The sequence below is a fragment of the Salmo trutta genome, chromosome 31 (genome assembly GCF_901001165.1).
Source record: "Salmo trutta chromosome 31, fSalTru1.1, whole genome shotgun sequence".
NCBI lineage: Eukaryota > Metazoa > Chordata > Actinopteri > Salmoniformes > Salmonidae > Salmo > Salmo trutta.
This window is the reverse complement of record NC_042987.1, coordinates 11,704,582-11,729,088: the sequence shown is the minus strand read 5'-3', so window position 1 is coordinate 11,729,088 and position 24,507 is coordinate 11,704,582. Positions and strand designations below refer to the sequence as shown.

Sequence of the window (24,507 nt, the reverse complement as noted above, 5' to 3'; positions counted from 1 at the left end):
ACAATCAATCTTAACATAATCACTAGTTAACTACACATGGTTGATGATATTTCTAGTTTAACTAGCTTGTCCTGCGTTGCACATAATCAAGCCTGTTAATTTATCATCAGATCACAGCCTACTTCGCCAAACGGGTGATTATTTAACAAAAGCGCAATATTAACTAGGGAAATTGTGTCACTTCTCTTGCGTTCTGTGCAAGCAGAGTCAGGGTATATGCAGCAGTTTGGGCCACCTGGCTCGTTGCGAACTGTGTGAAGACCATTTCTTCCTAACAAAGACAGTAATTAATTTGCCAGAATGTTACATAATTATGACATAACATTGAAGGTTGTGCAATGTAACAGCAATATTTAGACTTAGGGTTGCCACCCATTCAATAAAATACGGAACGGTTCTGTATTTCACTGAAAGAATAAAAGTTTTGTTTCGAAATGATAGTTTCCGGATTTGACCATATTAATGACCTAAGGCTCGTATTTTTGTGTGTTTATTATATTATAATTAAGTCTATGATTTGATATTTTATAGAGCAGTCTGACTGAGCGGTGGTAGGCAGTAGCAGGCTTGTAAGCATTCATTCAAACATTACTTTCCTGCGTTTGCCAGCAGCTCTTCCCAATACTTGAAGCACAGCGCTGTTTATGACTTCAAGCCTATCAACTCCCGAGATTGGCAATACTATAGTGCCTATAAGAACATCCAATATTCAAAGGTATATGAAATACAAATGGTATAGAGAGAAATAGTCCTATAAATTCCTATAATAGCTACAACCTAAAACGTCAAATATTGAAGACTCATGTTAAAAGGAACCACCAGCTTTCATATGTTCTCATGTTCTGAGCAAGGAACTTAAACGTTAGCTTTTTTACATGACACATATTGCACTTTTACTTTCTTCTCCAACACTGTGTTTTTGCATTATTTAAACCAAATTGAACATTTCATTTATGTATTATATTAAGTTAAAATAAAAGTGTTCATTCAGTATTGTTGTAATTGTCATTATTACAAATATATATATAAAAATCGTCTGATTAATCCGTATCGGCTTTTTATGGTCCTCCAATATTCGGTATCGGTATCGGCGTTGAAAATCATAATCGGTCGACCTCTACTGTTGACTAACTGAAAGGTCATCTGAAGCATTAGAAACATGCTTTGCATACCCACCAGGGAGACATTGGTTGAGTGTCAAAGTTATTTTACTATGCCTTATTATTAATGTAATCACATTGAATTAACATGGCTTTCTGATTGAATTAGCCAAAAACCATCAACATATATACTGTTACATTTTTACATCGCTTCTTTTCTTGTCTTCTTTTCTCTAAGAAAGCAGCTCCAGCAAACACAGAAAATCATGCAGTCAAGAAACATACAATTGTTCTCGTCTTAAATGAACCCAGGTTTCAATTCAAAATCTTTTCAAGGTTTGGTTGGCTTCGCAAAGAATTTACACTCACAAACTCAATGAAATATTAATCAAGTATGGAAGATGAGCTGACGTTGTTGCCCAAAGGGTAGGCTGGTATCTCTTTAACATGTTCACTAATTACATGCCAGATATTGATGTAGTGGTGATGACGGCGTACTTTACACACACACACACACACACACACACACACACACACACACACACACACACACACACACACACATACACACACACACACACACAGACAGACACAGACACTCTCTCTCTCTCAATCTTCGCCCTTCCCGCTTATTGCAGTGCTGTCTGTCAGCTATAGTAATTAGTCGTGCTGCCACCACACCTCAACGTCTCCTCAATGTCGCTTATTAATCTCACATGAGTGATTAGGCCGCGCCACACCACGACGTATGGAGCTGCCACAGTGGGAGCCTGGGAGGGAGGTGTGAAACTGAGTGTGAAACTGTTGCCATCTCATATGTTATCACACTCAGGAGATTAGTTAGGGATTTAACCACAGCACAGCCCATTGGCAGCTAATCATGCGGCTAATGATAAGTGAAATATTTTTGCCGTCGTTACAATGGCAACCGCCAAGGTCACGAACTCACATAACGCCGATTCGACTACTGCCTTTATAAATATGACATTTAGTTAGCTATCAACACAATATGCAATGTGCAGTTCAAGGTTTTAAGTAGAAGGGTCTCCAAGTCCTACTCTAAGAATAAAGCAACTCAGGGAAGAAGTGCTGATCTAGGATCAGGTTGACCTTTAAGATCATAATGAATATGATTATATGGACTACATGGACAGGGGGTCTGATCATAGATCAACCCTCCTACTCCGAGACGCTTCATGAATGAGAGCCCTGGAGAATATTGTCTTAAGTGCTGGGCTGGAACAAATGCCTGCACACCCAGGCAAGTAGCCAGAGCGCTTCTTTAAAATAGAATTGCCTAACAATTGGCTAAAGCAAAAACTTGACCAGGACTTCAGAAGGAGCGATTTTAAGATCTCTATAACAGCTGGAGTCAGACGTGCGACAGAGATTTGACTGGCTATGCACCATTATGCGACTGTGCTCTATGCACCATATTGCGAGAGAGAGCAAGTCCTATCCCCCTGGATCTGACCTCGGCAGCTGTCTGGAAAACTGGATGACTTCTGCTCCACCGATAACGCCACCCAACAATGAAATCTGACCAAATGAAATCAACACAGTTGAGGAAACAGAGTTGTGTAAACGAGGCATTCCATTGAGCTTTAATTACAACACAACACTAAGTCAATATGTCATTTTCAGCCGTTTTTTCCAATCCACTCCACATCATATAGCTACAAAATTGACTTTTGTGCATGTTCAACAAAACAAATCTGATTAAAGCATTTTTCAATTTAATGCAGGAGCAATGGTTGTTGCTGGTAAAGGATGAGTTAAGCTGTTTGTTTGGCAACATTTGATAGCTTTTTGCCTATAATTTGACCCCTGCATAGATTTTAAAAACACGCACACACACATCACATTATCTAGCGACTACTACTCCTGCCACATGATTCAAACCATCAACCATGTGGTACTACTCTAGCCTGAGGGGGGTTAGTATCAAGGGGCGAAATGATGAAACTGAAGAGAACTTACTACTATAATGTGATGAATGCTCTGCCACTGACTGAGCCTCCTCTAGACGTCTAGCTCTAGTGCATCTGTGAGAGCAGATGAATGGGGAGGAGTGTTTGATAAATTGGGTCACACGAACATGGGGATTCTGGGTAATGTGGTGAAAGCGCTTGAGGAGTTGCAGTTGGAACGGTACGAACCCTGTCTTCCTTTATATTCTTTATTTATTTTAGGAGGTAGATCAGCTTTAATACTGTGGAAAGATTGTAGCTTCCATCAATGTAATTTTCTCAATCATTTCCAATCCCCCATATATTTTGGGGGTAAATATGTATATTTATATATATACAGATGAAGTCGGAAGTTTACATACACTTAGGTTGGAGTCATTAAAACTCGTTTTTCAACCACTCCACAAATTTCTTGTCAACAAACTATAGTTTTGGCAAGTCGGTTAGGACATCTACTTTGTGCATTACACAAGTCATTTTTCCAAAAATTGTTTACAGACAGATTATTTCACTTATAATTCACTGTATCACAATTCCAGTGGGTCAGAAGTTTACATACGCTAAGTTGACTGTGCCTTTAAACAGCTTGGAAAATTCCAGAAAATTATGTCATGGCTTTAGAAGCTTCTGATAGGCTAATTGACATCATTTGAGTCAATAGGAGGTGCACCTGTGGATATATTTCAAGGCCTACCTTCAAACTCAGTGCCTCTCGCTTGACATCATGGGAAAATCAAAAGAAATCAGCCAAAACATCAGAAAATAAATTGTAGACTTCCACAAGTCTGGTTCATCCTTGGGAGCAATTTCCAAACGCCTGAAGGTACCATGTTCATTTGTACAAACAATAGTACTGTCACGTCCTGACCAGTAATAGGGGTTATTTGTTATTGTAGTTTGGTCAGGACGTGGCAGAGGGTATTTGTTTTATGTGGTTCGGGGTGGTTGTGTGTTTAGTGGTGTGTTTGATTTATTATTCCGGGTTTTGGGCACTGGTCTATGTTTAGTCTAGTTCTTTTTATTTCTATGTTTAGTTAATTGGGGATTGAACTCTCAATTGGAGGCAGGTGTTTTCTAGTTGCCTCTGATTGAGGGTCCTATATATAGGTATGTGTTTGTTTTTGTGTTTTTGTGGGAGATTGTGCTGTGTATAGCTCTGTGCCTTACTGGCCTGTTATTTGTCGTTGTGTTTTTTGTGTACGTATTTATTTTGGTTTACCTTCTTTGTCCGTTTAAAATAAAAGAAGATGAGTGCACATTTCCCCGCTGCGTCCTGGTCCGCTTTACCCTACGACAACCGTGACAAGTACGCAAGTATAAACACCATGAGACCACGCAGCCGTCATACTGCTCAGGAAGGAGACGTGTTCTGTCTCCTAGAGAGGAACGTACTTTGGTGCGAAAAGGGCAAATCAATATCAGAACAACAGCAAAGGACCTTGTGAAGATGCTGGAGGAAACAGGTACAAAAGTATCTATGTCCACAGTAAAACGAGTCCTATATCGACATAACCTGAAAGGCCGCTCAGCAAGGAAGAAGCCACTGCTCCAAAACCGCCATAAAAAAGCCCGACTACGGTTTGCAACTGCACATGGGGACAAAGATCATACTTTTTGGAGAAATGTCCTCTGGTCTGATTAAACAAAAATAGAACTGTTTGGCCATAATGACCACCGTTATGTTTGGAGGAAAAAAAGGGAAGCTTGCAAGCCGAAGAACACAATACCAACCGTGAAACACGGGGGTGGCAGCATCATGTTGCGGGGATGCTTTGCTGCAGGAGGGACTGGTGCACTTCACAAAATAGATGGCATCATGAGGCAGGAAAATTATGTGGATATATTGAAGCAACATCTCAAGACATCAGTCAGGAAATTAAAGCTTGGTCGCAAATGGGTCTTCCAAATGGACAATGACCCCAAGCATACTTCCAAAGTTGTGGCAAAATGGCTTAAGGACAACAAATTCATGGTATTGGAGTGGCCATCACAAAACTCTGACCTCAATCCTATAGAAAATTTGTGGGCAGAACGGAAAAAGCGTATGCGAGCAAGGAGGCCTACAAACCTGACTCAGTTACACCAGCTCTGTCAGGAGGAATGGGCCAAAATTCACCCAACTTATTGTGGGAATCTTGTGGAAGGCTACCCAAAATGTTTGACCCATGTTAAACAATTTAAAGGCAATGCGACATTGCGACATTGTTGCCGGTGATGTCTGGTGAGGACCTGCCTTACAACAGGCCTACAAGCCCTCAGTCCAACCTCTCTCAGCCGATTGCGGACAGTCTGAACACTGATGGAGGGATTGTGCATTCCTGGTGTAACTCGGGCAGTTGTTGTTGCCATCCTGTACCTGTCCCGCAGGTGTGATGTTCGGATGTACTGATCCTGTGCAGGTGTTGTTACACATGGTCTGCCACTGTGAGGACGATCAGCTGTCCGTCCTGTCTCCCTGTAGCGCTGTCTTAGGCGTCTCACAGTACGGACATTGAAATGTATTGCCCGGGCCACATCTGCAGTCCTCATGCCTCCTCGCAGCATGCCTAATGTACGTTCACGCAGATGAGCAGGGACCCTGGGCATCTTTCTTTTGGTGTTTTTCAGAGGTAGTAGAAAGGCCTCTTTAATGTCCTAAGTTTTCATAACTGTGACCTTAACTGCCTACCATCTGTAAGCTGTTAGTGTCTTAACGACCGTTCCACAGGTGCATGTTCCTTAATTGTTTATGGTTCATTGAACAAGCATGGGAAACAGCGTTTAAACCATTTACAATGAAGATCTGTGAAGTTATTTGGATTTTTACGAATAATCTTTGAAAGACACCGTCCTGAAGAAAAGTTTATTGTTTTGCTGGGTTTACATTACACATATATATATATATATATATACACACATATTTTCCTTTATTATTTCCTGCAAAACCCTACCACCTCTCCCCTAATTGGAGTAAACTAATAAACAATAACACTTAGGCTTCTACTTCCAGCTTATACATACTACATACATTTTACGGACACAATCTATTTTACAATAGTTATATTTTGTTTGTTTTACGTCCTGGCCTTCCTCTAAAGTCCATCTCTCCCATCTATTTCTGATGGCCATCCAGTTTGATTTCTATTTGCTATATCACTGTCTTCCTGCTTAACTGTTCTCAGGTGACCCCCACTCGGTTAAAGGGAAACTCCACCACTTTTCAACCTCATTTTCATTATCTCCAGCAAAACACCAATGTCTACATATGTGAAAACGGCGCATTTAAACGTTTTGTAGAAAAACATATTAAGTAAAAAAAATGCTACTCGATGACATCATCAAAACGCTGTTTTTCAAACACTCTTGAGATTCGTGGAGCAAGAAAATACGTGCCCGCTTCACGACTGTCATGGTGGCTAGAAACTCATCGCAGGTTTTGAAAATCCCCGCTTTTTCTTTTTTTCTTTTCATCCTACCCTGTGATGTCACAGAGATGCATTTTCTAGGATCTTATCTTTTTAACCACAGATCATAGAAACGTGCTGTTTTAACATATGTAAACACTGGTTTGGTTGTTTGCTTGCTCAGCCCCCTCCTGTACTCCCTGTTCACTCATGACTGCACGGCCAGGCACAACTCCAACACCATCATTCAATTTGCTGATGACACAACAGCGGTAGGCCTGATCACCGACAACAACGAGACAGCCTATAGGGAGGAGGTCAAAGACCTGGCCGTGCGGTGCCAGGACAACAACCTCTCCATCAACGTGATTAAAACAAAGGAGATGATTGTGGACTACAGGAAAAAGAGGACAGAGCATGCCCCCATTCTCATCGACGGGGCTGCAGTGGAGCAGATTGAGAGCTCCTTGGTGTCCACATCACCAACAAACTATCATGGTCCAAGCACACCATGACAGTCGTGAAGCGGGCACGACAAAACCTATTCCCCCCTCAGGAGACTGAATGGGTCCTCAGATCCTCAAAAGGTTCTACAGCTGCACCATCAAGAGCATCCTGACTGGTTCCATCACTGCCTGGTATGGCAACTGTTCAGCCTCCGACCACAAGGCACTACAGATGGTAGTGCGAACGACCCAGTACATAAGTCTCCTGAACATCTAATCAAATGGCTACCCAGACTATTCGCATTGCCCCCCCCCCCCCCCTCCACACCACTGCCACTCTCTGTTTTCATCTATGCATAGTCACTTTAATTAACTCTACCTACATGTACATACTACCTCAACTAACCGGTGCCCCCGCACATTGACTCTGTACCGGCACCCCCCTGTATATATTGTTAATACATTTTTTACTGCTGCTCTTTAACTTCTTGTTACTTTTATCTCTTATTCTTATATTTTTTTAAACTGCACTGTTGGTTAGGGGCTCGTAAGTAAGCATTTCACTGTAAGGTCTACACCTGTTGTATTCGGCGCATGTGACTAATAAAATTTGATTTGATTTGAAGATAATGAATATTATGCTCCCGAGTGGCACAGCGGTCTAAGGCACTGCAACTCAGTGCTGTAGGCATCACTACAGACCCTGGTTCGATTCCAGGCTGTATCACAACCGGCCGTGATTGAGAGTCCCATAGGACGGCGCACAATTGGCCCAGCGTGGTTACGGTTTGGCTGGGGTAGGCCTTCATTGTAAATAAGAATTTGTTCTTAACTGACTTGCATAGTTAAATTATTATAATTTTTTTGAATATGAGGATGAAAAGTGGCAGAATTTCTTTTTTTAAATTGCAGAACGTAGGACCACAGCTCTTGTCCTTTGTGTTGAATGTTTTGAGAACGCTCTCTTTAGACATTGCTCCATTTTCCTCATGCTCTCTCAGAAGTCCTCTGACCAAAACTGGAATGAAGTAGTCATCACGTCTTGCTGACAATTTTGCCTCAATGTTTCTCAGAATTGCAGCTGACTCCACAGCATAGCGGTCCTGGCCTTCAAGCATCTTGATCGTGTCACTGAATACGCTCAAGTTTCCATGGACAAAGGCCAGCCAAAGTTCAGTCAGTGGATCTTCGAACATTGTTTGCAGGACAACAGGGCTTTTGTCTTCAGAAATAAAAAAGGATTTCAATGACACATACATTTTCAGCACTCTTTCTAGAGCAGGGAGCATGGACAGCCAGCGAACATTGCTGTGTCCTAAAATGTTATGGTACTCCTGGCCAAGAAACTCACAAAAGCTCTTCAGTCTTTCTACTCTGATGGTGAAAATATCTTTGTGAGCAGGTACTCAGCATCAAGGGGAATCATATCCAAAGCTGTTCTGGCCGTGTTATGAATGATGTGGGCAGGACAACCTAAGCCAATCACCTCCGGCTGCAGAGCATTTTTAACTTTGGTATGGACATTGACCCTCCCCAGCCTATTCAGTCCTCCAAAGTTGGTATTTGTGTTGTCGGCAGAGAATGCCATGACTTTGTTTTCCAGGTTACATTTTTGGATGACCACCAGGACCTCAGCTGCAATCTCCTCTGCTGTTTCTCCTTTCAATTCAACAAAATCAAGCAGTTTTGTTTCCACAGATGTGTTGCCATCATATATCTTACAATATCTGACTACTATTGGCAGCAGCTTTACATGTCCATGATTAGACGCATCAATGGACAGGGACACAAATTCAACCTGGTCTAGGTCCCGTGTTACCAAAGTAGTTGCCCATGGTGCTAACATGTTACTCGCTATGGCTTCACATTTTGTCCTAGCACATGTAAACTTCGGCACATAAAGCTTCCATGTCAGTTGTTCTGTGCAGTCCATAGATCTGTAACTATGATTTATCTTCAAAAATACACAATACTGGTGTCTTCACCCAAGAAATTGGTGACCATTCCCCAATTGTTTGTGTTAGAGATGTGAGAATACAAAAATCTAAGCCTAGTGTCATCACAAAGAGGACTTTAAAAACTTCAGCGAAGTTTTTTTTACATGATCTTTAATTCAGTGACCTTGATTGTATTTCAGCTATCCCTGAACCTGATTTAGCTTTCAGCATTTTTGCAGATGTCTTCAATACTATTGTGTGTAATCATGCTCCCTTCAAAAAATTAAGGGTTAAAGGTACACTGAACAAAAACATGAATGCCACATGCAACAATTTCAAAGATTTTAATGAGTTACAGTTCATATAAGGAAATCAGTCAATTTAATAAATTCATTAGGACCTCATTTATGGATTTCACATGACTAGGAACACAGATATGCATCTGTTGGTCACAGCTTTTTTTTTTTAAAGTAGGGGCGTGGATCAGAAAACCAGTCAGTATCTGGTGTGAGCACCATTTGCCTAATGCAGCGCGACACATCTCCTTTACATAGAGTTGATCAGGCTGTTGATTGTGGAATGTTGAATGATGTCCCACTCCCCTTTAATGGCTGTGCGAAGTTGCTGGATATTGGCAGGAACTGGAACATGCATCTTAAACGTGCTCAATGGGTGACATGTCTGGTGAGTATGCAGAACATGGAAGAACTGGGACATTTTCAGCTTCCAGGAATTGTGTACAGATCCTTGCGACATGGGGCCATGCATTATCATGCTGAAACATGAGGTGATGGCGGCGGATGAATGGCACGACAATGGGCCTCAGGATCTTGTCACAGTATGTCTGTGCATTCAAATTGCCTTTGATAAAATTCAATTGTGTGAGCCTCCCGAGTGGCGCAGCGGTCTAAGGCACTGCATCACAGTGCAAGAGGTGTCACTGCAGACCTGGGTTTGATCCCAGGCTGTGTCGCAGCCAGCCGCCACCTGGAGACCCATGAGGCGGCACACAAATTGGCGCACAATTGGCCCAGCGTCGTTCAGGTTAGGGGAGGATTTGGTTGGCTGGGATGTCCTTGTCCCATCACGCTCTAGCAACTCCTGTGGCGGGCCGGGTGCATGCACGCTGACTTCGGTTGTACAGTGTTTCCTCCAACACGTTGGTGTGGGTGGCTTCCAGGTTAAGTAAACAGTGTGTCAAGCAGCAGTGCGACTTGGCAGGGCTGTGTTTTGGAGGACGCATGGCTCTTGACCTTCGCCTCTCCTAAGTCTGTACGGGAGTTGCAGCGATGGGACTACACTGTAACATCCATTTAAAAAAAAAAAGTGCAATTGTGTTCATTGTCCGTAGCTTATGCCTGCCCATACCATAACCCCATCGCCACCATGGGGCACTCTGTTCACAACTTTGGCATCAGCAAATCGCTCGCCCACACGATGCAATACACATCGTCTGTCTGGTACAGTTGAAACCGGGATTCATCCATGAAGAGCACCCTTGTCCAGTGTGCCAGTGGCCACCGAAGGTGAGCATTTGCCCACTGAAGTCAGTTACGACGTCAAACTGCAGTCAGGTCAAGACACTGGTGAGGAAGACAAGCACACAGATGAGCTTCCCTGAGACGGTTTCTGACGGTTTGTACAGAAATTATTTGATTGTGCAAACCCACAGTTTTATCAGCTGTCCAGGTGGCTGGTCTCAGACGATCCTGCAGGTGAAGAAGCCGGATGTGGACATCCTGGGCTGGCATGGTTACACGTGGTCTGCGGTTGTGAGGCAGGTTGGACGTACTGCCAAATTCTCTAAAACGACATTGGAGGCAGCTTATGGTAGAAAAATGAGCATTCAATTTTCTGGCAACAGCTCTGGTGGACATTCTTGCAGTCAGCATGCCAATTGCACACACCCTCAAAACTTGAGACACCTGTGGCATTGTGTTGTGTGACAAAACTGCACATTTTAGAGTGGACTTTTATTGTCCCCAGCACAAGGTGCACCTGTGTAATGATTATGCTGTTTAATAAGCTTCTTGATATGCCACACCTGTCACGTGGATGGATTATCTTGGCAAAGGATAAATGCTCATTAACAGGGATGTAAACAAATATGTGCACAAAATTTGAGAGAAATGTTTTTTGTGCATATGGAACATTTCTGGGATCTTTTATTTCAGCTCATGAAACATGGGACCAACTCTTTACATGTTGCGTTTTATATTTTTGTTCAGTGTAGATCGAATGCCTGGTACACTCTGGAATTATCATAAGTCATTCATAAAAGAGATGATGCTTGGATCAAGGCCAGGAACACAGGCCCCAGATTGGCACGCTTTTAAGGAATCATTGTGTAAGACACATCAGAGGCTAAATCTGATTATTATATAACCGCTCTCTCTTCCACAACAAATTCATTCAGACACTGGCCTTATTACAGAAGAAATGCCATCATTGATGCATTTCATCAACATTTTATTTCAGCGGGCTATCTCTTTGAAATAACTTCTAAGCCTATTCACAATGATATTGGGCTGGATGCTGATAGGGGAAACTTGGTGAATGATCAGAGAAATTATAGTCAAAGCTTTTCTTTTAAGCCATTTTCTGAAAAATAAGTCCTGTATGCTTTGCTAGCAATAGACAACAAGAAGTCAACAGGGGTCAACCAAATGGACCCCAGTCTCCTTAAGTGTGCAGTGCCTATCATTGTTTGCTCATTAACCCACATGTTTTATTTAACATTGTTATCAGGACATATTCCAAAAGTATGGAAATAAGCTCTTGTGCAGCCACTCCATAAGGGTGGGGATAGTAGACATTTGTAAAAGAGACCTAGGTCTCAATATGTCTTTCCTGTTAAAATAAATAAATAATAATTTGGTGACCCAGTCCACGAGACAGCCTAAAACAGGCTAGCTAACGCGGCAAGGCTGGCTGTACCACTGCCAACCTAGGCTAGGCGAAACGCTCATGCGGCCTACCTCAGCTAGCACCACTAGCTTAGCTCTCTTGCATAGTCCACTTACTTAACCGACCCCACCTACTATGTTCTCCTGTCCAAGAGACTACAAAACAGGTCAGCTACAACATCAAGGATAGCCTTGCCACCACCTGCCCCACAAACCCAGGTATTGTGGCAACCCGGTCTCCCCTTTTACAAGACAAGGCTCCGCAGCAAGGAGAGGGCAGTTCTTTAGCGGCAGTGCTAACTGAGCGACCTGCAACGCAGCAGGCTGCAAACCCACAGTCCAAATCCCAGGACAGAGGCAGATAGACGGGGAAGTGGTCCTTCACTGTGGTCGCATCGAGGTCCCGCCCAGTGATTCCCCTGGAGGGAAGAAGGGGCGGTCCATCCCCAGCAGCAGAGAGGGGCAGCCATTCACACTGTGACATGGCCAGTCCCCTCTCAGGTGGAGCACAGACTTTCTGCCACCATCACAATGGGGCAGAGGCACATCTGTGCTCCTAAAACCCTACATACAATGCAGCGGCTTATTCCTATGCGTCCCTTTACAGGGAAGACGGAGGGGGCTCACTCGACCCCCAAGTTACAAATTGCCACCATCACCACCAAGCACTGTCCCAAAATCCCTGTGGTTTTTACACGGCTTTCTTTAATAAAACGGGCGACTCTCCATAAATGCTGCTAGAGGGCACTTCAGTGTCACTGGTGAGCGAAAGTCTTCTATCTTGTGTGCGACTCACCGCAAGGGCAGGGAACTGGCACGCCTGCGCCGTCCAGCCCTGGGTCTTGTCGGCAATTACAAAGGGGTACAGACTGCAGTTTCCTATGAAGCCACCCGTTTTCAATGGGATTCTGCCATCAGTAGCAAGTGGCGACTCAGCTTGCATAGTAGAGCAGGAAATCTCCTTCATTAAGCAAATGGGGGGTGTGCCCCATTCTGGGCCTACGGGTCCTCAACAGCCATCTGAGAAGGTTCCCGTTCCGTATGGTTACGCTCATTGTGCCGTCTCGCTCTATTCGTTGAGGGGAATGGTTCACTTCAGTAGACCTACAGGATCCTTATCCTGCTTATACACAGGATGTTCCTCAGGTTTGCCTTTTCTAGGGCGAAGCCTCCGTATACCTCGCTGTCCCCTCCGGGCTAGTACTAACTCCCAGGACATTCAGCAAGTGCGTGGAGGCGGCTCTAGCATCCCTGAGAATCAGGGGACTAAGAGTCTACGCCTACATAGACGATTACCTGCTTTGCTCCTCGACACAAGAGCAAGCAGTGCGAGACACGGCTTCTCCACCGTTTATATTCAGTACACCCTTTGCGCATTTACTTGGATTGAATGAGAGCTTTACGGAAGAGTGACCAACTCTTCATTTCTTGGGCGCCTCCCTGCAAGGGTAGGCCTTCGCTCGTCAAAAGCTATCCCATTGGATAGTGGAGGCTATTACATTGGCTTATAATAGCAAGGGTTTACAGCCCCCAGGGGGCCTGAGGGTTTATTCCACCAGAGGTATGGCTACCTTATGGGCAATGTTCAAAGGCATCTCTTTACAAGAGATTTGCAATGCGGCATGTTGTGCCTCCCCTCATACATTTATGAGGTTTTATCTTTGGCGCATACTGTCCACAGTGTCGGCGCCTCTGAGGGACGAAATCCTAATGTTGGGACTACCCTGGCTTCAGAGAGCATGTCTGTAGCTATGGGAGAGCATGTCTGTGATATGGGAGTTGGCCATATCCCAATGTGATGAACGGAAACAAGTATTTCAAAGAGAACTTCTCATAATATGAGTGAGACGTATCACAGCATGTCCCTGCTCGCAAGAGCGCAAGGAAGAGAGGCATGCTTGAGAATGACCAGAGGGCAGGCAAATGGCACCTTATAAGAAGGGAGGGAGGGGCTCACCTCATTCGCCACTCAGCCTGTCTGTCGCCGACAGACGCTGTGTGATTGGTTCTTCCTAGTAGTGATTCCCAGAGCGAATCCCAATGTGATACATCGCACTCATATTATCAGAGAACTGGGCTACGACAGTAACCCTAAGTTTCACCTCAGTTCACTCTCACATACACACACACAAACACCCATACTTTTACACACACACGCAAACACACACAGACACACAGACACACAGACACAAACACACACACAGATATATAGCTATTGCAACCCATGGACTGTGTTGTATTATTCTTACTTGATGTATACAGTACAGTATTTCATTTGTGCTTCAATGGCACTTCTCTATCTCCGTCTCCTTCATTTTACTTGGTGAGTGAGTCTGTTACCTTGGCACTGATAAGGCAAACTAGATTTGTGGATGAATAGATCTCTGCAACCACATGGTGCCTCTCCTTGGCAGTGAGGAGTGAAGTCCCTTTTGAAGCGGATACAGAGGGGAAAAAAAATGCTCTTTCTCTGCCTCCGCCCTGGTGAAAAAAAAACATAGACCAGCATAGGCTGGTGACCAGCCTTCGTTGTGTTTTCGCTGATGACCGGCCTTTGTGAACAGATAGCTAAACCTAGGGTATGGCAAAGTGGGGTGTGTAGAAATACGCCCACCAGTTGAAGCTCATTTCCTGTACTTCTACACAAAGTCTAAAATGCTATTTGGAGAAACAGCAAAAACAAAGCAAAATTTCCCCCAGACATTATCTCCGCAATATTAGGTTTATATTAGGTTTAAAGGTCTGTGGAATGGTGTGTACAATGTACAATATTCAGATACCTTAACTTTTTCCACATTTTGTTACGTTACAGCCTTATTCTAAAATGGATTAAAAATGAAATCCTCAATCTACACACAATGCCCATAATGACAAAGCGAAAACAGATTTAATTTTTTACAATTTTTGCAAATTTGTTACAAATAACAAACAGAAATATCTTATTTACTTAAGTATTCAGACCGTTTGCTATTAGACTCAAAATTGAGTAAAGGATTGATCATCCTTGAGATGTTTCTACAACTTAATTGGAGTCCACCTGTGGTAAATTCAATTGATTAGACATGATTTGGAAAGGCACACACCTGTCTATATAAGGTCCCACAGTTGACTGCATGTCAGAGCAAAAACCAAGCCACGAGGTCAAAGGAATTGTCCGTAGAGCTCCGAGACAGGATTGTGTCGAGGCACAGATCTGGGAAAGGGTACCAAAAAATGTCTGCAGAATTGAAGGTCCCCAAGAACACAGAGGCCTTGATCATTCTTAAATGGAAAAAGTTTGGAACCACCAAGACTCTTCCTAGAGCTGGCTGGCCACTCCGTCCAAACTAAGCCATCGGGGGAGGCCTTGGTCAGGGAGGTGACCAAGAACCTAATGGTCACTATGGCAGAGCTCCAGAGTTCCTCTGTGGAGATGGGAGAACTTTCCAGAAGGACAACCATCTCTGCAGCACTCCACCAATCAGGCCTTTATGGTAGAAGGAAGCCACTCCTCAGTAAAAGGCACATGACAGCCCACTTGGAGTTTGCCGAAAGGCACCTAAAAGACTCTCAGACCATGAGAAACAAGATTCTCTGGTCTGATGAAACCAAGATTGAACTCTTTGGCCTGAATGCCAAGCGTCACGTCTGGAGGAAACCCGGCACCATCCCTACGGTGAAGCATGATGGTGGCAGCATTATGCTGTGGGGATGTTTGTCTGTGGCAGGGACTGGGAGACTAGTCAGGATAGAGGGAAAAATGAACAGAGCAAAGTACAGAGAGATCCTTGATGAAAACCTGCTCCAGAGAGCTCAGGACCTCAGACCTTAAGCACAGAGCCAAGACAACGCAGGAGTGGCTTCGGGACAAGTCTCTGAATGTCCTTGCGTGGCCCAGCCAGAGCCCGGACTTGAAGCCAATCGAACATCTCTGGAGAGACCTGAAAATAGCTATGCAGTGACGCTCCCCATTCAACCTGACAGAGCTTGAGAGGATCTGCAGAGAAGAATGGGAGAAACTCCCCAAATACAGGTGTGCCAAGCTTGTAGTATCATACCCAAGAAGACTCGAGGCTGTAATCGCTTCCAAAGGTGCTTCCAAAAAGTACTGAGTAAAGGGTCTGAATACTTATGTAAATGTGATATTGAATATTTTAAATGTTAATACATTTGCTAAAATTTCTAAAAACCTGTTATTGCTTTGTCATTATGGGGTACTGTGTGTAGATTGATGAGGGGGAAAACACAACTGAATCCATTTTAGAATAAGGCTGTAACTAAATAAAATATTGAAGTCAAGGGTCTGAATACTTTCCGAATGGACTGCACTACTCAACCTCATCATACATAGGTTACATTGACTAATTTAGCCTACTTGTGGAACAGTGCAACATGAAATAGATGTATAATACACGCTATCAAGGCCGACTTAAAATACCTGACATCAATGTGAAAGCATAAAACAGCTGACTGTGAATGTGAACTATGCCAGATAAATCCTACATATGCATTGAAATAAAAAGGCATACGCCAATGGAATTACTTAGGCCTACAATCGACAAGGACGCATAAAGACAAAAACTCAACCAAGGAATGAAGAAAAATCTACTCATTAAGGCTGCGACCGTGATTCAGCACCGCTGAATGGACAGCGCCTTGGTACAGGTAGACATAGGGGAGATCTGTGGGGTGTGGATGAATGGACAGTGTCTGTCTAGTAGCCAGCTAGAATTAGGCTATTCAGTTTATGGGCAGTTAGAAATTTTCTGGGTACAGTTGAGCAGCTTACAATGCTTATATGAAAATCAGAATTGGCACGCAGATCTTTAGAAATTCTAGGATCAATTGTAAATTGTCACTCATATGAAAAGTTTGCCGACCCCCTGCTCTAGGCTATCTGAAGTCAGTGTCCTTGTCTCGTGCTCTTCCCACCAAAATTGTTGCTCCGCATTCAGATATGTTCCTTATATTGTGTGCTCAGCTCATTTTTGTACTTGCCTGTCTGCATTATTCACCAGGGAAGGGAAACATTCAACAAATATTGAAGCATTGCATCAACAAGGTGTTTCTGAGAATATTTCAACATCTTGTATCAACAAGACTGCTCCGAGGATTTTGATATTGCAACATTGTAGCCGACGCCGAGGTGGCCAGCGAACATTTTTCTCTGTCTGATAGTACTGTGTTGCCTACGCAGCATCTGGGTGCTCATTATATCCCCCAAAAACAGCCCTACATCCACACTGTAGGTAAATAACATAGCAATATTTAATGACGTTTTGCCAGCCAGATTGATCTGTTGGAATATCAAATTATATTCAGGAAGATGGATAAGCAAGATTGATAGAGTGAGAGGTGGAAAAATGCATTATACCAGAGTCAGGTAGGCTATAGATAGGGATGCAGGTAGGCTACTGATAGGGATGCAGGTAGGCAACAGATAGGGATGCAGGCAGAGGATGATGATGAAGTATGCCTACGGCAATAAGTTTAAAAAGTTAGCCCAACTAGGTAATCATTAATCATTTGCATTATCTCAATTATCATTCTGTCACTTCATGACAATGCACATTTGTTATAACCTCCAATTCTTATTGACTTTGAAGCCAAAAACAAGACATGGTATTTAGGGGAAATGCTCTAAATAGCATGTTGTTCTGTAGTTCATTTTCATTCCAATAGGCCTACACGAAACCAAAAGTTGCAGTAGCCTACTCAGCGAATAAATGAAAATAAGAATTAACGGTAGGCTTAGTTATCGCAACCTATATTTTAATAGCAATAAAACAGCTTTTGGTTTTGAATGGTCACCGAAAAGGAGGGCTACCCACCACCATATTCCCAGTTAAATTAACACCTAGCTATCAGATTACATCTAGGCTTACAAATCCAAGTTCAAATGCCAATATCAAATGCAAAGCAATCGGCGCACTGCTTAAACAGCTGACAGGCAAAGCAAATGGCACTGTTTCTACCCTCTGCTTTCTAAAAGTGACAGCAATGCAATTACGGTAAACAGTCATTGCATTTTAATCAGGATTTGACTTGATGCTGGTTTTGCTTTAGCTTATGCTGGTGTCCAAAATACAGCAAAGGCTGGTCACCAGCAAAAACACAACGAAGGCTGGTCACCAGCGAAAAACAAAACAAAGGCTGGTCTGCCAGCATAACCAGCGAGACCATGTTGGTCAGACCAGCCTCCGACCCGCATTGACCAGCCTAGACCAGCATTGACCAGCATAGACCAGTATAGACCAGCTTGACATGTATGCTGATCTATGCTGTTTTTTTCAGCAGGGCCTCCCTCTACCTCTTCAGATTTATATGCGGCTCCACGGCCAGATACTTCAATAGATGGATGACTATTGCATATGGTGCCAACTGGCCCTACATGAGTTGAGCTGAAGGTCACAGTGACTCATTTCAGTATAGACTGGGCTGGGCGGCTCATTACAATAGTACAGAGACTGGGCAGATTTTTACTTCTATTGACTTCTTTTAATTTGCATAATACAGAAAATGGATTGAAAAACATCAAAACACACTAGTGAGGTGGATTATGGTTTATATCAGCCTTAAATTCACAGATGTAGGCTATAGCACAGATGGACACTGATACTACACCAACTATAGTTGATTGTACAGCGCAGTATAAAAACTCTGGTACAGATTGTGTTGGAACCTGGAGGCATATGGCAGGTCGCCCCACACCTCCCAGGCAATTGAGTCTTAATGATTCATTGGTTTGGCATGCTACATCTCCCCAGTGATGGTGGGTGTCAGTGATGCACTGAAGATGCCATGCAGTCCCTTGGAAGTGGAGCAGGTCGACTGATGGCTGTTCTGGCTGTTTTGGCTCAGTGTCCAGGCCAGACGCTGTGGTCTGACTCTGTGGTTCACACACCCACCGACAAACTCCACTCTCTCACTCACTCATCACCAGATGTTTCAGGTCGGGTCAGTCCCCAAGATCATGTGATGATGCTTATCAACAGATGTTTCAGGTCGGGTCAGTCACCAGGATCATGTGATGATGCTTATCACCAGATGTTTCAGGTCAAGTCAGTCACCAGGATCATGTGATGATGCTTATCACCAGATGTTTCAGGTCAAGTCAGTCACCAGGATCATGTGATGATGCTTATTAATCACCGGATGTTTCAGGTCAAGTCAGTTACCAGGATCATGTGATGATGCTTATTAATCACCGGATGTTTCAGGTCAAGTCAGTCACCAGGATCATGTGATGATGCTTATTAATCACCGGATGTTTCAGGTCAAGTCAGTCACCAGGATCATGTGATGATGCTTATTAATCACCGGATGTTTCAGGTCAAGTCAGTCACCAGGATCATGTGATGATGCTTATTAATCACCGGATGTTTCAGGTCAAGTCAGTCACCAGGATCATGTGATGATGCTTATTAATCACCGGATGTTTCAGGTCAAGTCAGTCACCAGGATCATGTGATGACGTCTATTATTCTGTCTACACAATAAAAAATATCCTTAAAATAATTGCAAATCTCAAGATGTTTTCACCACACAATTTTTTATATATCCCATTATGTCACTATGTTACTTCTTCTGTCCAGTGAGTCCCATCAAACTTTTATTAGAGGACGGATGCACCTGTGATGATATAATGCCAACCAACCACCTGCCTGCAACAAACTCCCACAATACACTTCATCTGAACAAACTCCTGCATTGTCCCTAATCTAAGATGGCCGCCTCCAATTCCCCCATAACCTGCACCTGTCCTCTTGACTAACATCTTCTTTCATGGTGACAAGCAAAGTCGGGAGAGGGATACAAGCACAATGAAAGTTCAGTCTTAATTGGGCTAGCTCACTTATAAAAGATTTAGGCCACTGCAGCGACGACGTTCTTCTATACAGCCCTACATTTTCGAATCTATGTTTGCATTGCTCTTGAAGATGTAGCACCTCAGGGCCTTACGGGAGGAGTCCTGTGGGAGTTCAGTTTGAGGTAATGCTTGGTAGAGAAAACAACAGATTTAAGAAAGCTTTCGGTGGGACAAAGGTAGAATAACATCACTTGCGGAAAGTGGAATGTTATAAAAACAAGCAAGCATTGGGAGAATGCATAGCAGAGGAAGAACCAGCAGTATAGGCTATGTTGTTTTTTTCTTGTATCATCAGATTTCAGGGAAACAACATGAAACGTGAAAAGAGAACATCCTATTTCAGCCTTCATTTTACAGTATTTGCAGAATGGGGAAAAGGCATTATAATCTTAATCCGTTAACAGGCCTCCAATACTCCCTCCATGGTTCTGCTGCCTGGCCATCAGGAGTTGAATTAAGAATTTATATTCCACCGGGAGAAGAATAAAGAGATGCTTGCTGCAGAAGTTAATGCTCTTTAATGTTTTTGTGCCGTATACCATCTAAGCCTCACAACCCACCAGAAGACTGCAAGGAACTGTCATGGGACTGCTGCATTCAATGGAAGAGAACAGAAAGTGTGTGTGTGTTCACACAGTACTTCAGTTTTTTAAGGAGATTACCTAGTTTGGCAGATTAGAGAGGAAAAGGAAGGCACCCCTCAACTCTGCCACTCGGCCCCATGCAGTGTTGCACCACTGACACTGGTCTTTGTGGAGCCACACCACAAACAGGGCCTTCAGGCCTCAAAACCAATCAATCACTATGTTGTTCACATTATTAGCTGCTATTATCTTCTGGGTTCAGTCTGTGCCACTACCAATAGTCTGGAGCAGTCTGATACCAGCCAGCCGCCCATTCTGATCCCGAGTGGAGCAGCGGTCTAAGGCACTGCATCTCAGTACTAGAGGCGTCACTACATACACCCTGCTTCGAATCCAGACTGAATCACAACCTGCCGTGATTGGGAGTCCCATAGGGCGGCACACAATTGGCCCAGCGTCGTCCGGGTTTGGCCGGTGTAGGCCGTCATTGTAAATAAGAATTTGTTCTTATGACTTGCTAAATAAAAGTTAAATAAAGGTTAAATAATGTTTTTTTAAATTAAAAGTCATCCCTTGTTCTTATCTTGAAGTCATTGCTGGTTAAACCGTTGGTTAAGCCACTCCTTCATTTGACCCGGTTCCTCCAGACACCACAGAGCATCATACTGTACATATGGTTCAATTCTACGGTCTCATCCATGTGGGAACTGATTATAGATACTCCAATGCCTTCAGAAAGTATTGATACCCCTTGACTTATTCCATATTTTGCTGTGTTACAGCCTGAATTTCGGCTGTAATGTGTGCTAATTTATTGAAAATTAAATACAGAAATATCTGATTTACATAAGTATTCACACACCTAAATCAATACTTTGTAAAATCACCTTTGGCAGCAATTACAGCAGTGAGTCTTTCTGGGTAGGTCTCTAAGAGCTTTCCACACCTGGATTGTGCAACATTTGCCCCATTATTCTTTTCAAAATTCTTCAAGTTGTGTCAAATTGGTTGTTGATCATTGCTAGACAAAATGTTCAGGTCTTGCCATAGATTATCAAGTAGATTTAAGTCAAAACTGTAACTCGGCCACTCAGGAACATTCACTGATTTCTTGGTAAGAAACTCCAGTGTATATTTAAGGTTATTGTCCCGCTGAAGGTGAAATCTCCCAGTGTCTGGTGGAAAATACACTGAACCAGATTTTCCTCTAGGATTTTGTCTGTGCTCAGCTCCATTCCAATTATTTTATATCCTGAAAAACTCCCCAGTTCATAACAATAACAAGCATACCCATAACATGAGGCAGCCACCACTATACTTGAAAATATGGAGAGTGGCACTCAGTGATTTGCCCCAAACACAACAAAAAGTTACTTGCTTTGTGACATTTTTTGCATTATTACTTTAGTGCCTTGTTGCAAACAAGATGCATGTTTTGTAATATTTTTTATTCTGTACAGGCTTCCTTCTTTTCATGCTGTCATTTAGGTTAGTATTGTGGAGTAACTATAATGTTGTTGATCAATCCTCAGTTTTCTCCTATCACAGCCATTAAACTCTGTAACTGTTTTAAAGTCACCATTGGCCTCATTGTGAAATCCCTGAGCGGTTTCCTTCCTCTCCAGCAACTGAGTTAGGAAGCACGCCTGTATCTTTGTAGTGACTGGGGAACCATAAACCATCCAAAGTGTAATCAACAACTTCACCATGCTCAAAGGGATATTCAATGTCTGCTTTTTGTTGTTGTTTCCCATCTACCAATAGGTGCCTTTCTTTGCGATGCATTGGAAAACCTCCCTGGTCTTTGTGGTTGAATCTGTGTTTGAAATTCACTGCTCGACTGAGGGACCTTACAGAGAATTGTATGTGTGGGGTACAGAGATGACGTAGTCAATCAAAAAACATGTTAAACACTATTATTGCACACAGAGTGAGTTCATGCAACTTATTATGTGAATTGTTAAGCACATTTTTACTCCTGAACTTATTTAGGTTTGTCAAAACAAAGGGGTTGAATACTTATTGACTCAAGACATTGCAGTTTTTCATTTTTTTTAAATTAATTTGCAAAAATGTCTACACACATAACTACACTTTGACATTATCGGGTATTGTGTGTAGGCCAATGATAAAATCAACTAAATGTAATCCATTTTAAATTCAGGCTGTAACACAACAAAACGTGAAAAAAGTCAAGGGGTGTGAATACTTTCTGAAGGCACTGAGCTCACTGTTCATTTACTGCCCAGTGCCAGCCAGAAGGATGGGTGGGTGGGTTGGTTGCTCTTTCTTCCTCAAGAAAATGTCTGGTTGAGTCTGGTTCCACTCAATGTCTCCTCCATTGCATATAAATGGGATATTAATAAATATGAAATCATTAAAATGTCTGGTCAAAGGCATGAGGAAATTCTGGTTAATTATATTTGAACAGAATCTAAATAGAACATCTCGACTCCACACGGTATACACAGTACACACAGTACACACAGTAGCCTATACAACTCCACACAGTACACACAGTAGACTATACAACTCCACACAGCCCACCCCCACCCCCTCTCTAGGACAAGACATAAGCTGTGCTAGACCAGAAACTGAGGGGTGCGATTTGACACAGTGACGCAGTCGACACCCCCACGCGCACATCAAAGCTCCTCCAGCTCCAGCCACCAATATTCTTCACCCTAATGAACCATAAACCATTAACTTGAACCACATTTATATTCTCTGATTTCGACATGTCACATAGCCTACCGCCACTGAGCGCCTTGGTACCATCCACAAGTAGCCTACCGCACGCAGACTCCCAATTCAAGCTGATGCATTCAAAGACCGGTATGGGCTGGTGTGCATATTGTCCGAGACCCAAAGCTTGAATTGCAACAAGGGTAACGTATCTATCATTACGTTCAACACAAGCCTTCTGTCAAATGCCTTTTCATTTCGAATTTCTATACCCTATTCACATATCCAACGGGAAAACGTTCCCGGTGAGGCGTTTGGAGAGCTTGATGACCTGTCCATGAAGGGGACTTTTAATTCCGACAGGGGACCTTGGACGGGGCTGGTGTGTGTGGTCCCCCTGAAACTGAAGCCTACCCTTAAAATAACCCTCGGTCATACTGCAACATACTATGAGTCAGACAACTTTTAAACGAAATATGATGATAGACTAATTAGGAAATGTGTCTGTGCGCAATTTTACACCTGCCAACTGGCACCAGTTTAGAGAGAATCTAGGCCTATGCTACAGTAATAAAACATTCGATTCCACAAAAAACATTACGATAAAGCTTCATCTCTGAAATTGAATTAGGCTGTCATTCGATCACCAAAATAGGCAGTTCTACAAACCACAATGATAAATCAAGGATAAAAAAAACGTGTTGGCGAGCTTTTTTGCATCAAATAACATATCCCTTACTTAATTGTAAAATACAATTCAAAACATCTTCACTACAGATCTGACACTTACCCTTTCATATGTCGGCTATTCTGGAATGCCCAATTCAACCGTTTTAATCCAAATCAGGTTCCCGTTCATTTTCGCGCTCTGTTTTACCTTCTAAGAAAAGAAATCCACTCGTTAATTCCATTTGCCAGCCACGCACGGTTAACAAATCACATTGGGTCACCTCTCAATTTTCGACAATGTTACAATTTCGGCGCTTCATGGACCATATCTTCTTTTCTTCTTTTTTTTTTTACTGCCGTTGAAGTTGCCTAGTTACCCCTGTTTCTCATTCAAGGTGGCTCAAACGCTGTGTATAGCAGCCAATCATATAGAAGCAGCTCCGGATTAACTATTTCTTGGCTACACTATTCTGGTTTCAAGAGAAAATGAGGGGAGTGGGCGCGGAAAGTGGGCCCCCGTGACAGAAAAAAATGTAAATGCAAAGAGAATAATGTAGAAAGGGGGATCCGTTAGAGTCGAATGTGTGGAGTGGAGGGGGGAGGGGAGGGGAGGGGAAGAGGATTAAATATTTCACAAAAATAAAAAAGGGGAGGTGGCAGAGGGAAACCAGTTGCCCATGGACTTGAACTTCTCACAAGAGAGGGACCTAGCAGGCAGATCAGCTAGAACATCTGAAGTAAAAGATTCCAGCCTGATATTATTATGTAGACTGCAGCCAGCCAGGGCAGATACATTTCTCACCTTACCTTCTAAATACGAGGAGGAGGTAAATGCTCTTATGCTCTTTTGAGAGTCAAAGATCTGGCTCATATCTGGAAATCCCAAAGACCAATCCATCAGCGCAATTGATCAGGCTCTTTAACCAGACATCCATGAAGACCACCCCCCTCCTCAATCACTCCTCCAGCCCTATCGAG

At 43.1% G+C, this 24,507-nt stretch overlaps 1 protein-coding gene across 2 annotated transcripts in view; it reads right to left on the bottom strand.

The window, feature by feature from the left end:
• Positions 1 to 24,074, bottom strand: part of LOC115169539 (disabled homolog 1) — a 63,717-nt gene extending 39,643 nt beyond the window's left edge. For both annotated transcript variants that reach the window (XM_029725250.1, XM_029725251.1), the window contains exon 1: positions 23,651 to 24,074. The gene's annotated coding sequence lies outside the window, so the exon portion shown is untranslated. The remainder of the gene's footprint in view (positions 1 to 23,650) is intronic.
• Positions 24,075 to 24,507: the final 433 nt, after the last annotated feature.